General features: G+C 38.6%; 1 pseudogene; it reads left to right on the plus strand.

Moving 5' to 3' along the window:
- The first annotated feature begins 7,884 nt into the window (after nt 1-7,884).
- Nucleotides 7,885-8,573, plus strand: LOC107970526 (peptidyl-prolyl cis-trans isomerase A-like; annotated as a pseudogene).
- Nucleotides 8,574-12,428: the final 3,855 nt, after the last annotated feature.

A 12,428-nucleotide genomic window follows, 5' to 3' on the forward strand; every position in this document is an offset into this window, starting at 1 on the left:
TGTGTCCCCAGGCAGAATCACATATTATTTGTTCCTTTGGATGAATGGCCATTCAGCAATCATTACCCAGTGCTTTAGTAGTGCCCGAGGACAGGAATTACATCCAGAAATAAGTATGGACATCCCACACACTGCCAGCTGTTTATTCACTACATGATTACAACACTGCATGCTCCAATCTACCATGCCAATTCTAAAAGAGTTTAGTCATTTTAATAAGAAAAAAAACCACACTGGTTTAATGATTGTTAGCTAGCTAGCTAGAGATTATAGATTATAGATTTTACATATATTTAAGTCCCAGTGTGGCATTGTTTGTTTTCTAATCAACAGCCCTTCCCAATTATTCTCTCTAAAGGACTGTAATTCTTTTCTGTGATCAAGTAGCTATGACCTTATGAGAGTTCAAGGTTTCCCAAGACCCTGGACAGGAATATGATTGGTTCATGTCAGTCATGGTGACATTTGCCTTGATTATGAGTATTTGAGTCATGGGCACCATATTAGTCCAATCTCACACTGCTATGAAGAGATACCCGAGACTGGGTAATTTATAAAGAAAGAGGTTTAATTGACTTACAGTTCACCATGGCTGGCAAGGCTTCAGGAAAATTACAATCATCGTGGAAGAGGAAACAAACACATCCTTCTTCATATGGCAGCAGGAAGGAGAAGTTCAAGCAGGGGAAATGCCAGATGCTTATAAAATGATCAGATCTCATGAGAACGCACTCACTATCCTGAGAACAGTGTGGGGGAACCACCACCATGATTCAGTTATCTCTACCTGGTTCTGCCTTTGACATGTGAGGATTATTACAGTTCAAGATGAGATTTGGTTGGGGACACAGCCAAACCATATCATTTCACCCCTGGCTCCTCTCAAACCTCATATCATCACATTTCAAAATACAATCATGCCTTTCTGAGTGTCTCCCAAAGTCTTAGCTCATTCCAGAATTAATCCAAAAGTCCAAGGTCAAAGTCTCACCTGAGACCAGGCAAGTTCCTTCTGCCTATGATCCTGTAAAATCAAATCAAGTTAGTTACTTCCTTCATACAATGGGGATACAAGCATTGGGTTGATACACCCATTCCAAATAGGAGAAATTGGCCAAAACAAAGGGGCTACAGGCCCCATGCAAGTCCAAAATCCAATAGGACAGTAATTAAACCTTAAAGTTCCAAAATGATCTCCTTTGATTCCATGTCTCACATCCAGGGCACGCTCATGTAAATGGTGGGCTCTCACAGCGTTAGGCAGCTCTGCCCCTGTGGCTTTGCAGAGTACAGGCCCCAGACCCAGCTGCTTTCATGGCTGGCATTGAATGTCTGCAGGTTTTTCAGGTGCACAGTGCAAGCTGTCAGTGGATCTACTACCATTCTGGGTCCTGGATGATGGTGGCCCTCTTATTACAGCTCCACTAGGCAGTGCCACAGTGGGAACTCTGTGTGGGGGCTCCAACCCCACATTTCCCTTCCACACTGCCCTAGCAGAGGTTCTCCATGAGGGCTCCACCCCTGCAGTAGACTTCTGACGAGACATCAAGGCATTTTCATACATCCTCTGAAATCTAGGCAAAGGTTCCCAAACCTCAATTCTTGACTTCTGCATACCCACAGAACCAACACCGTATGGAAGCTGCCAATGCTTGAGGCTTGCACCCTCTGAAGTGATGTCCTAAGCTGTACCTTGGCCCCTTTTAGCCATGGCTGGAGCAGCTGGGACACAGGGCACCAAGTCCCTAGACTGCACACAGCAGGGGAATCCTGGTCCCACCCCACGAAACCATGTTTCCCTCCTAGGCTTCCAGGCCAGAGATGGGAGGGACTGCCATGAAGACCTCTGACAAGCCCTCAAGACATTTTCCCCATGGTCTTGGTGATTAACATTCAGCTCCACATTACTTATACAAATTTCTGCAGCTGGTTTGAATTTCTCTCAGAAAATGAGATTTTCATTTCTATCATATCATCAGCCTGCAAATTTTCCAAACTTTAATGCTCCAATTCCTCTTGAATGCTTTGCTGCTTAGAAATTTCTTCCTTCAGATGCCCCAAGTCATCTTTCCCAAGTTCAAAATTCCACCGATCTCTAGGGCAGGGGCAAAATGCCACCAGTCTCTTCGCATAGCAAGAGTGACATTTACTCCAATTTCCAACAAGTTCCTCATCTCCATCTGAGACCACCTCAGCCTGGTCTTCATTGTCCTTATCACTATCAGCATTTTGGTCAAAGCCATTCAACAAGTCTCTAGGAAGTTCCAACTTTCCCATATTTTCCTGTCTTCTTCTGAGCCCTCCAAACTGTTCCAACCTCTGCCTGTTTCCAAGTTCCAAAGTTGCTTCCACATTTTCAGGTATCCTCATAGCAGTCCCCCACTACCTTGGTACCAATTTACTGTATTAATTCATTCTCATGCCGCTATAAAGACATTCCCAACACTGGGAAATTTATAAAGGAAAGAGGTTTAATTGACTCACAATTCTGCAGGGTTTTGGAGGCCTCAGGAAACTTACAATCATGGAAGAAGGGGAAGCTAAAACATCCTTCCTCATATGGCAGCAGGAAGGAAAAGCACAAGCAAGGGAAATGCCAAATGCTTATAAAACCATCAGCTCTCATGAGTACTCACTCACTATCACAAAAACTTCATGGGTGAACTGCCACCATAATTCCATAGTCTCCACCTGGTCCCACCCTGGACACATGGGGATTATTACAATTCAAGATGAGACTTGGATGGGAACACTGTCAAACCATATCAAGCACATAACACAATTCTGGTTAATTGAAGCTGAGGGCTCTGCTGTGGGGTTTTTGAGAAAGAGTTCCTGGTTGAGAAGATGAGCTGTATAGAAAGAAAAGTTTCTCTTCTAAATATATGTCATCCAGTCTTCATGGGATGCCTGGAAGCACTTTACCTATCACGTAATCATAAGGAGAAGCTTACTGACACACTGATAAGGGAGAGTGGAAAATATGGATAGTGCCAGCACTAGGATCCCTGATGAGGTCCTTGAACTGCTGAGTTAACCAACCATGGATTCTGCTGACCTCTGATTTTCTTATCACATAAGATGATAAATGGCCTATTTTGAGTCACTTTTAGTGGGATTTTCCATTACTTGCAGCTAGAAGCATCCTAACAGGCATAGCCTGCATTTCTAATTTATACTACATTTTTTTCTTTGATATAGAGTCTATTCCCCTCCAAATCTCATGTGAAAAATGGATCCCAAATGTTAGAGGTGGGGTCAGCCGAGTGGGAGATATTTGAGTCATGAGAGTGGATCCCTTATGAATTGCTCAGTGCCATCCTCACAGTAATGCATGAGTTCTCAGGCTATTAGTTACCGTAGGATCTGATTTGCTAAAGAGAGCCTAACACCTCTTCCTCCTCTCTTTCTTCCTCTCTGTCACACATGTGGCATGCTTGCTTCACTTCGCTTTCACCATGAGTGAAATCTTCCTGAGGCCCCGCGGAAGCAGATGATGGTACCATGCTTCTTGTCCAGCTTGTGGAACCGTGGGCCAAATAAACTTTTTGCTTTACTCAGCATCAGGTATTCCTTTGTAGCAATGCAAAACAGACTAATGCATTTTCCTATTTTCAAAATCCAATCATTCTCATGGTAATGAGAGTAAATTTGATCAATTGCCTACTCCTCTAAATTTTATTAAAGAAACACTATGTTTATATCTCCTCTCATATTATGACAGCTAGAATTTTTTAAAAATCTTATTCATGATAGTATTTTATGAAATCAGAGTATGAAAAATAGAATAAATCACTAGGGAAAATGCAATAACTGTGTCAGAAAAAAATTATCAATAAGCCATTTAAACAAGAAAATCTGAAAAAATTGCTAAAGAAGAAAATCCTAGAGGGGTCAGAGAAGTCATAATTACAAAGAACAGCAAGGTGAGAATATCATAATAGCTGGAACATAAAAGGTGCTCTAATACTGAAATGGGGACCTGAGAAGGATTAACTACATACTTTATTGGTCCTCATGTAAAGTGAAAAGCTTGGACCTACCTCTTGTTCAAAAACTTAAGAGTTTTAAGACAGAGACAGCAGAGCACTAAACCAATGTGGTCTTAAAAGTACCCTCAGAAAGGGTGGGCCCTGAACAACTGCATGGGTTGCATACCCATGAAGCCAGCCTGACATCCAAGAATTATGATTTTTCCAGTCCACATATAAAGATTGGAATGGAGTGGACATGGTAATGAGGCTATTGATACAAAGTGAGGCTGGGCCCCAATAAGACTTCCCCGGACAGAGTTTAATTTCAGTCCAGAGCAAAACCTAAAGAGACTGTGGGAAGAAACCACTCTAGAGTTAACCCTACAGTACACCTCTTCATATTTCAGATGAAAATAATAATACGGAATGTTATTTAAATAACAGGGAAATGCTTAATGTATAATTTTTTATTTTATTATTATTATTTTTTGGAGACTGAGTCTTACTCCAGGCTGGAGTGCAGTGGTGCAATCTTGGCTCACTGCAACCTCCCCCTCCCCGTTCAAGTGATTCACCTGCCTCAACCTCCCAAGTAACTGGGACTACAGGCACATGCCACCATGTCCGGCTAAATTTTGTATCTTTAGTAGAGATGGAGTTTCATCATATTGACCAGGCTGGTCTCGGACTCTTGAACTCAAGTGATCCGTCCACCTCAGCCTGCCAAAGTTCTGGGTGTGAGCCACTGTGCCCAGCCTTAATGTATAATGTTAATAAAGATAGTTGTACATAAAATTATGTGCATATAGACGTACATGTGGGGTATATATACAGACTTAAAGGAAGTACTTCAAAACATATCATGTGTATTACTAGATGCTATAGTAAAGTACCACAAACTGAGAGGCTTAAATAATAGAAATTTATTATCTCACACTTCTGGAAGCCAGAAGTCCAAAATCAATGTACTGGGAAGGTTGGTTTCTTCTGATGGCTGTGAGAGAAGGATCTGTTTCTGGCATCTCTCTTTAGCTTGTAGAAGCCTGTCTTCATGTTCACATGGCATTTTCCCTATATGCATGCCTCTTTCTAATTATCTTTTTAAAAATAAGGACACCAGTTGTGATATTAGGGCCAATCCACTGACCTCATCTAACCTTGATTATCTCTGTAAAGACTCTATCTCCAAATAAGGTCATATTCTAAGGTACTGGGGGTTAGGAATTTAATGTATAAATTCTGGTGTGGGAGAGGAAATATTTAGCCCATATAATAGGTTAACTCTATGGTGGAATATCATATTTTTTTAATATATTTTCATAGTTTCTAAAGCTCAGTTTTATAATCAGAAAAAATAGGAAAACATGAGTTTAATAATACTCTAAATTATAGGCTGAAGAAAATGACAACAATGAGATACTGGACTGATAGAAGAGTCTTGGAAAAATAACATTTGAGGCATAAGAGATGTCTATATCACGCAGGAAAAATCATACTTGCTCAGCCTACATAAGTAGAACCTCAGAGTAAAGGATTTTTACTGAAATAATGTCACACCCTTAAAAATAATGGTCCCAACTCCCAACCTTTACCATTTCCCACACAACTTCCCTTCCTATAATATTGATTTAGGATTCCAGGTCTACATACAAAACTACACCAAACACTCATCCATTCCAGTTTCAGCAACCCAAACTAAGTGCATCCAACAAATTCTAAGGGACAGCCTCAAACTCTGTTTAGACTCAAACTGACAGGACCCACATCCATTCAGAATTATATCTTATTCTTTACTATGTTTTACTAGTCTGATAAGCCTATATTTTCACAGCACTTTTTCACTTTGGAGTATAGATTTGTAATAACTACTCTGCAGGATTGTTGCAAAAACAATATCAATTATCATTATTTCCATGTTTTATTCATCCTGTCAAATTCATTTTTATTCAGAACCCACAATGTGAACAAGACAATACAGGACATATTTGTTTATGAGGTTTTGAGTGAGGCAACCTGTGACGATATTCAAGGCAGTGGCTCAAATGTTAGGGAAACTAAGTAAGTTTTACTCTATTCCATTTATACAAACTCAATACCTCAATCCCCTTTTGACCATGTGGAATCTTAAGGAAACCAACAACATGACCCAAGAACATAAGATACTCTGTCAGCTCACTTTATAAGCCCTAGGAAGAATTAAGCACACACACGTAAAGATACCAGATATATGAAGTTTCAACCAATATCAAGATCACTAAAAAGCATTTTGGATACATTTCAAAGGAAGTTACAAGAATATGTTACCCATCAAAATCAAAACACTTAGCCGTCACTAAAATTTCATGACAAATTGGAGCTGCCAAAATCTAGAAATTTCATTCACTTCATGGATGAATATAGTGTTTGCATTCCTGCTTCACTTAACAACAACAAAAATATAGATGGAAATTATAAACACAAAGTTAGACTCTTCTAAGAGCTTAATTGCTTAACATTATGATTTTCTAGATATTATCATATATTTTAACTGACATTAACAACAGTTTACTTCAAATTGTAATTCATAATACAAAGCAGCAATTATAGCTTTAGGTATCATATATTAAATCATATCCTGACAAATGGCAGACTTGTTTATTTGTTTGCCATCATGAAAGATTATGTTTGCTTATTATGATTTTTTACAAATATGAGAATAGGAGATACAATGTATATTCTTCATAGCAATGTGGTAATAAAGAGGTTGAGGTGTCTCCTATATAGATCTTCAATATTTATAAATTCAGAAAATGCTATTGTCTTCAGAGTCTGAAGTTGGCTGACATATTCATTTTGAATCAATATAATTTACTTTTCAATGAGGTTTAAGTGGCTACCATGTATAAAGCACTGTTAAATATTCTGCATGACTTAAAAATACACAGTTAGTCTCCATTCTTCAATAAAATTATAATCTAAGAGCATGAATAAGATACAGGGAATTTACGTGACCACATAATATAATTGGTATGCAATTGTTGCGAATAAATAAGAAGATTTAAATGATGGTGAGCACTTCTCCATACAGTGCGATTGAGAAAACCTTCACACAGTCCTAGGTGACACTGATTTTCAACTCCTAACAAATGGAATATTTTTAGCCAATTCACAGGGGGAGCAAAGTACAAAAGTGTTTGAGAAAACACCAGAATTATACTTGAACTAGAAGGAAAGGAGGCTAAAAATTAGGAAAACCAAAATCACAGGATAGGAAAATGAGAGAGAAAGTGAAAGGCCAAGGAATGGTCAAAGCAAAAGTAGACAAACACACACACAAACAATGTGTCTACCCTGAGCAATCTTTGTTCTAATATTTGGTATATTTGTGTCTTGGTTTTCAAGTGAGACTGGGGCTGGTCGGAAGAAATACTGTTGACAATTACTTATGCCTAATGTTTTTTGAAAAACAAGGAATCCACATGTAAATACACAAAACTTCTCCAGAGGTATCTTCCTCAGAGGACACAGATTTCTGAAATTTAAAAACTGTGATTGCTTTATTCTCTAATAAAAGCATTCCATAACAAAACAATATTTTATTGGTCATCTTGGTGAAAATGAGTATACTAGTCATTTGTTTTTAGAAATGGGATTTTGATCTGTATTATAAACAAGAGATAATAATTGAAATAGCATAAGTTAAAACATCTGCTCACTTTTATTAGCTCTGATTTTAGAGAGAAAATCTTACATCTAATCTTCTAGACTTAAAATAAGATTTTCAGAATTTTAATTATGTCCTCTCTCTCTCTCTCACACATACACACACAGAGAGAAAGAGACAGAGAGAGAGAGAAAGTACTTCTGTTGCCATTAATTTGTTTTAGAGATGAACGGGGCTTAAGAAATTTAACACAAATAAAGTAAGCAGTTAAGTTAAAATGAAGGATACAAAATGTTCACACTTCTTTACTGTACGACATTTAAATCAATATGACAAAGTCATTTTGTCTTTATGCAAACAATCAACTTGATATTTTCGTATAGTAACAGAAAAAATGGGCTTTGCAGACGCCGCTGCCACCGGGAGCCCTCTACTATCAGCCATGGTCAACCCCACCGTGTTCCTCGACATCGCTGTCCACGGTGAGCCCTTGGGTGGTATCCCCTTCGAGCTGTTTGCAGACAAGATCCCAAAGACACCAGAAAACTTTCATGCTCTAAGCACTGGAGAAAAAGGATTTAGTTATAAGGGTTCCTGCTTTCACAGAATTATTCCAGGGGTTATGTGTCAGCGTGGTGACTTCACAAGTCATAATGGCACTGGTGGCAAGTCCATCTAAGGGGAGAAATTTGATGACAAGAACTTCATCCTAAAGCATGCAGGTCCTGGCATCTTGTCCATGGCAAATACTGGACCCAACACAAACAGTTTCCAGTGTTTCATCTGCACTGCCAAGGCTGAGTGGTTGGATGGCAAGCATGTGGTCTTTGGCAAGGTGAAAGAAGGCATAAATATTGTCGAGGCCATGGAGCGCTTTGGGTCCAGGAATGGCAAGACCAGCAAGAAGATCACCATTGCTGACTGTGGACAACTCTAATACGTTTGACTTGTGTTTGATATTTTATCTTAACCACCAGACCATTCCTTCTGCAGCTCAGGAGAGCACCTCTCCACCCCATTTGCTCGCAGTATCCTGGAATCTTTGTGCTCTCGCTGCAGTTCCCTTTGGGTGCCATGTTTTCCTTGTTCCCTTCCATGTCTAGCTGGATTGCAAAGTTAAGTTTATGACTATGAAATAAAAACTAAATAACAATAAAAAAGAACAGAAGAAATGATTGGTAATTGACTAGGGACTTTAGAAAAATGTTTAAACTCTGTAACATTTCGTTCTTTATCTTGCATTCTTATTAGATATCACTTCTACCAGATATCATTAACAGAATTAAGGATAAAAATCATATGACCTTATATTCCTAATACTCTTTGTATCAAATTAGTTACTTAGAAAGAGCTCTATGACCTTGGGAAGTTATATAAGTTTTCTGAGCCTTGGTTTTCCTATTTGCAAAGAAAAAGCAATACTATTTAAATGAGCCATTCCATATATCATTGCATGATTCTGAATTTCCATATTTTATCTTCCTTCTATGAAAAATGACAATCTCAGTTGCTCCTTTTAGTATCAGATTGTGCCATTTTATACATTATGATAATTAAAGTAATGATCAGAGACTAGATTTTCAAGTGCACATTTTGGTGTGAATACATTTCTCAGTCCTCCCCTTCTGGCTTGGTAGGATGCACCAGCCCACTCATGCCAGCCACTGAGGTTAGGATGCATTCTGCCTGTGAAGATCCCAGATTTTCACATCACATTGGCTTTATCAGCTTCCACAGCTGCTGGAGAGTGCAAGGTCCTAAGAGGCTCTAAGAGACACTTAGACACCTGTCAAACCAGGTGCACTGGGGCAGCAACTGCCCACTAAACATCCAGGCTGGCATGCAGCCAACTCCTTCTCTACCCTAATAATTTTTTTTAAAGGCCAATGTGATCACATTTAAATAACACAACGCTTTCCCAGAGAGAAATTTTTATAGGCACTGAAAAGAGAGAAAAGTGTGCTTTTTAAAAAATCTGAAGCAAAGTTAGGACAGAATCCAGAAATGAAGCTTACTCAGCCAGTTCTGAAATGTAACCTGCTTGTTAATCATTAATGAGATGTTAAATTTATGAAACCTTGAAGTGAAACACAAGACTAAGATTTTGGCATCAGGTTTCATTTGAATCAACTTTCCGGAGAAAAAAACAGCTCAGTAAGTTGAACTGCAGGCTGCGGGGGCTACCCCAGGGCATCAGTGTTGTGCTGTAAAATCACACTATATCATCAGCACACATGTGCACAAGGGAGAAAACACATTAGACTGTAAGATAATCGTCAAGCAGAGAAAATAAAATATGCCCTCAGGCGTCCCATTTGTAATTCCCTTGAATCCATGTTCACAAGGCTTTCTTTTCTATACAATTTGACAAGTTAATGCAAACCACTTTATGTAGTCACTACAACGCCCCAAATCCCTGAAGTTTTGTAGGGATAATTTATGGTCAGCTAAAGCAAATGCCTTAGAGAGGTCAATAGAAATTGCTTCTATCACACAGTCTTCATCTATTGCATTGGAGACAGCGTGGGTACCATATCCTGGGTGATTGGTTTGCTGTGAAGCCTGACAAGAAAGGAGTCAGCAAGTCCTTTGGCTGTAGATAGTTTGAAATGTGTACGTGTACATTTTTTTTAACAGGTAGAGCCAAAATAGCTTTCTGCTGAATCAAACCTCTTAATTTCCTTTTTGTGGAGGTGAACTATACTGGCAATGTCTTCAGACTTGAATGAGGGGAAGACCTCAGAACGGAGATATTTTCTTTGCTATTACCAGAATTGGCAAGTGAAGAAATGCAGGCTCTTCACAGATACTGTATCACAATTTAGTATTCACCAGGAAATAATTCCAAATTTTCCAATGCATAAATGAATCTCTCTCAGTAAAAATCCACATTAATCCCTCCAAGTGCATTTATTTGTTTGAAGGCAAAGCCCTCACCACCATCACCAAAAGACTTGGTAAAAATGATAGTGACATTAAGAATCTGGTGTTTGTCAGTCTTACTGTTTTAAATCTTTACAGTTGAAATGGTTATAGTTAAGTATTTTAAAATAATTTTCACATATATGTATGTGTGAATAAGGTATATATATATTAGGAATTATCTCCATTCTCAGAAAAAATTCCAGATGTTTCCAGAGATTAATTTCCTAGTTTTATATATGTATATATTTCATATATATATTTTAGCTATATAATATATTATTAAATTAAAGAGCAGGCAGATCACAAAATATTTCTCAAAGAACAATATAACATTTTTAAATTTTACTTTTTATTTGTTCGTTTTAATCTGAGTGTTTCTCTCTTTGACTCTGTAGTACCTCTGGTCTACCAGCACAGGAGAATTGAAAGTAGGGTGGCCTACCATTCAAGAAAGAGTACTGGATAGGTTCTCTAACTTATCCAAAACATATAACAATCTTGTCCTCTACACATCTATCATGCATAGATTCTATCATGTGTATTTGCTCTCAAATAAGGGGAAATATTTTTGTAATAGTCAGTGTTTGGTCATGAAAATAGAAGCTATTTTATTATTCTAAGTATGAAGGATTTCAATAGAAGAAACTAAAAGTTTTTCAAAACCATTGTATGGATCAGAGACTAAAGAAAGGGAAGCTCTCACCAATATTTCCAGCCTATGGCACTAAAGTAGATGGTTCTTAAAAATTCCTCCAGAAGTCACTGAAATCTCAAGAACTGCTGAGTGGCTTCCACTGACTATTTGAATCTGCAATACCAAGGAGAACAATTCTCCAGAAGTCTAAGCTATACAAAGCTATACAAAGCCTAAAGCAGGTGAAATGTAGGATGTTGTCAGCAAGCTGCTGTGAACTTCTTGTCTGTCATCTACCCACACCCTTGGCTTCAAAGGCTTCTGAAGAATAATCCTCTTTTTTCTTCTACCTTCCAAATCCCAATTTAGTTCATCTCATTGTCAGACTGTGACCTAAACCATGGGGCAAAGATAGATTGAAGAAATGCATATTCAGGCTTTCTTTCTGTGATAGAAGTTAATAGTGATTAATTTTATAATACACTAATCAGATGTGTGTTACAACTGAAAAATATCAGCAATGCAACTTTAAAAACTTTATTAAAACAAATCACATTTGCGTATGATTAATAAAATGTTAGGCAGTCACTTAAGTCATGGCTTTCATCTTTACAAGAAGAAAAAGCTGAACCAACCAAAAATATACTACTTTTCTTGGACTCTTCAGAGAAGTGAGGTCACTGGGAAAATTACTCCTTCAAAATCTGAAAAGACAGGTGAATCTGAAGAATTACAGCTAGATTTGCTTATCTGGAGCAGAAGCCACGGAAGCCATAAGCCTGTAGGAACACGTAAATGTTAATTCTGATGAGTAACTACAGGCAGAGTGAAGACTTGTATGATGGGAGAAACACCTGAGGATGCGGTCTTGAGGGGCCCCACACTTTCGTGAGGGCCTCACCATGTTGTCCAGTAAAGAGCTGGGAACGTTCCTTTCATGAACCTGATTGGGGGCAAGGAAGAATAATCACTGTGAAATATACTAAGCAGGTCGGGCATGGTGGTTCACGCCTGTAATCCCAGTACTTTGGGAGACCGAGCAGGTGGATCATTTGAGGTCAGGAGTTCGAGACCAACCTGACCTATGTGGTGAAACCCCCATCTCTACTAAAAATAAAAATAAAAATAAATTAGCCAGGCATGCTAGTGGACGCCTGTAGTCCCAGCTACTGGGGAGGCTGAGACAGGAGAATTGCTTGAACCCGGAAGGCAGAAGTTGCAGTGAGCCAAGATCATGCCACTGCACTCCATC

The sequence above is a fragment of the Pan troglodytes genome, chromosome 2, assembly GCF_028858775.2.
Source record: "Pan troglodytes isolate AG18354 chromosome 2, NHGRI_mPanTro3-v2.0_pri, whole genome shotgun sequence".
NCBI classification, from domain to species: Eukaryota; Metazoa; Chordata; class Mammalia; order Primates; family Hominidae; genus Pan; species Pan troglodytes.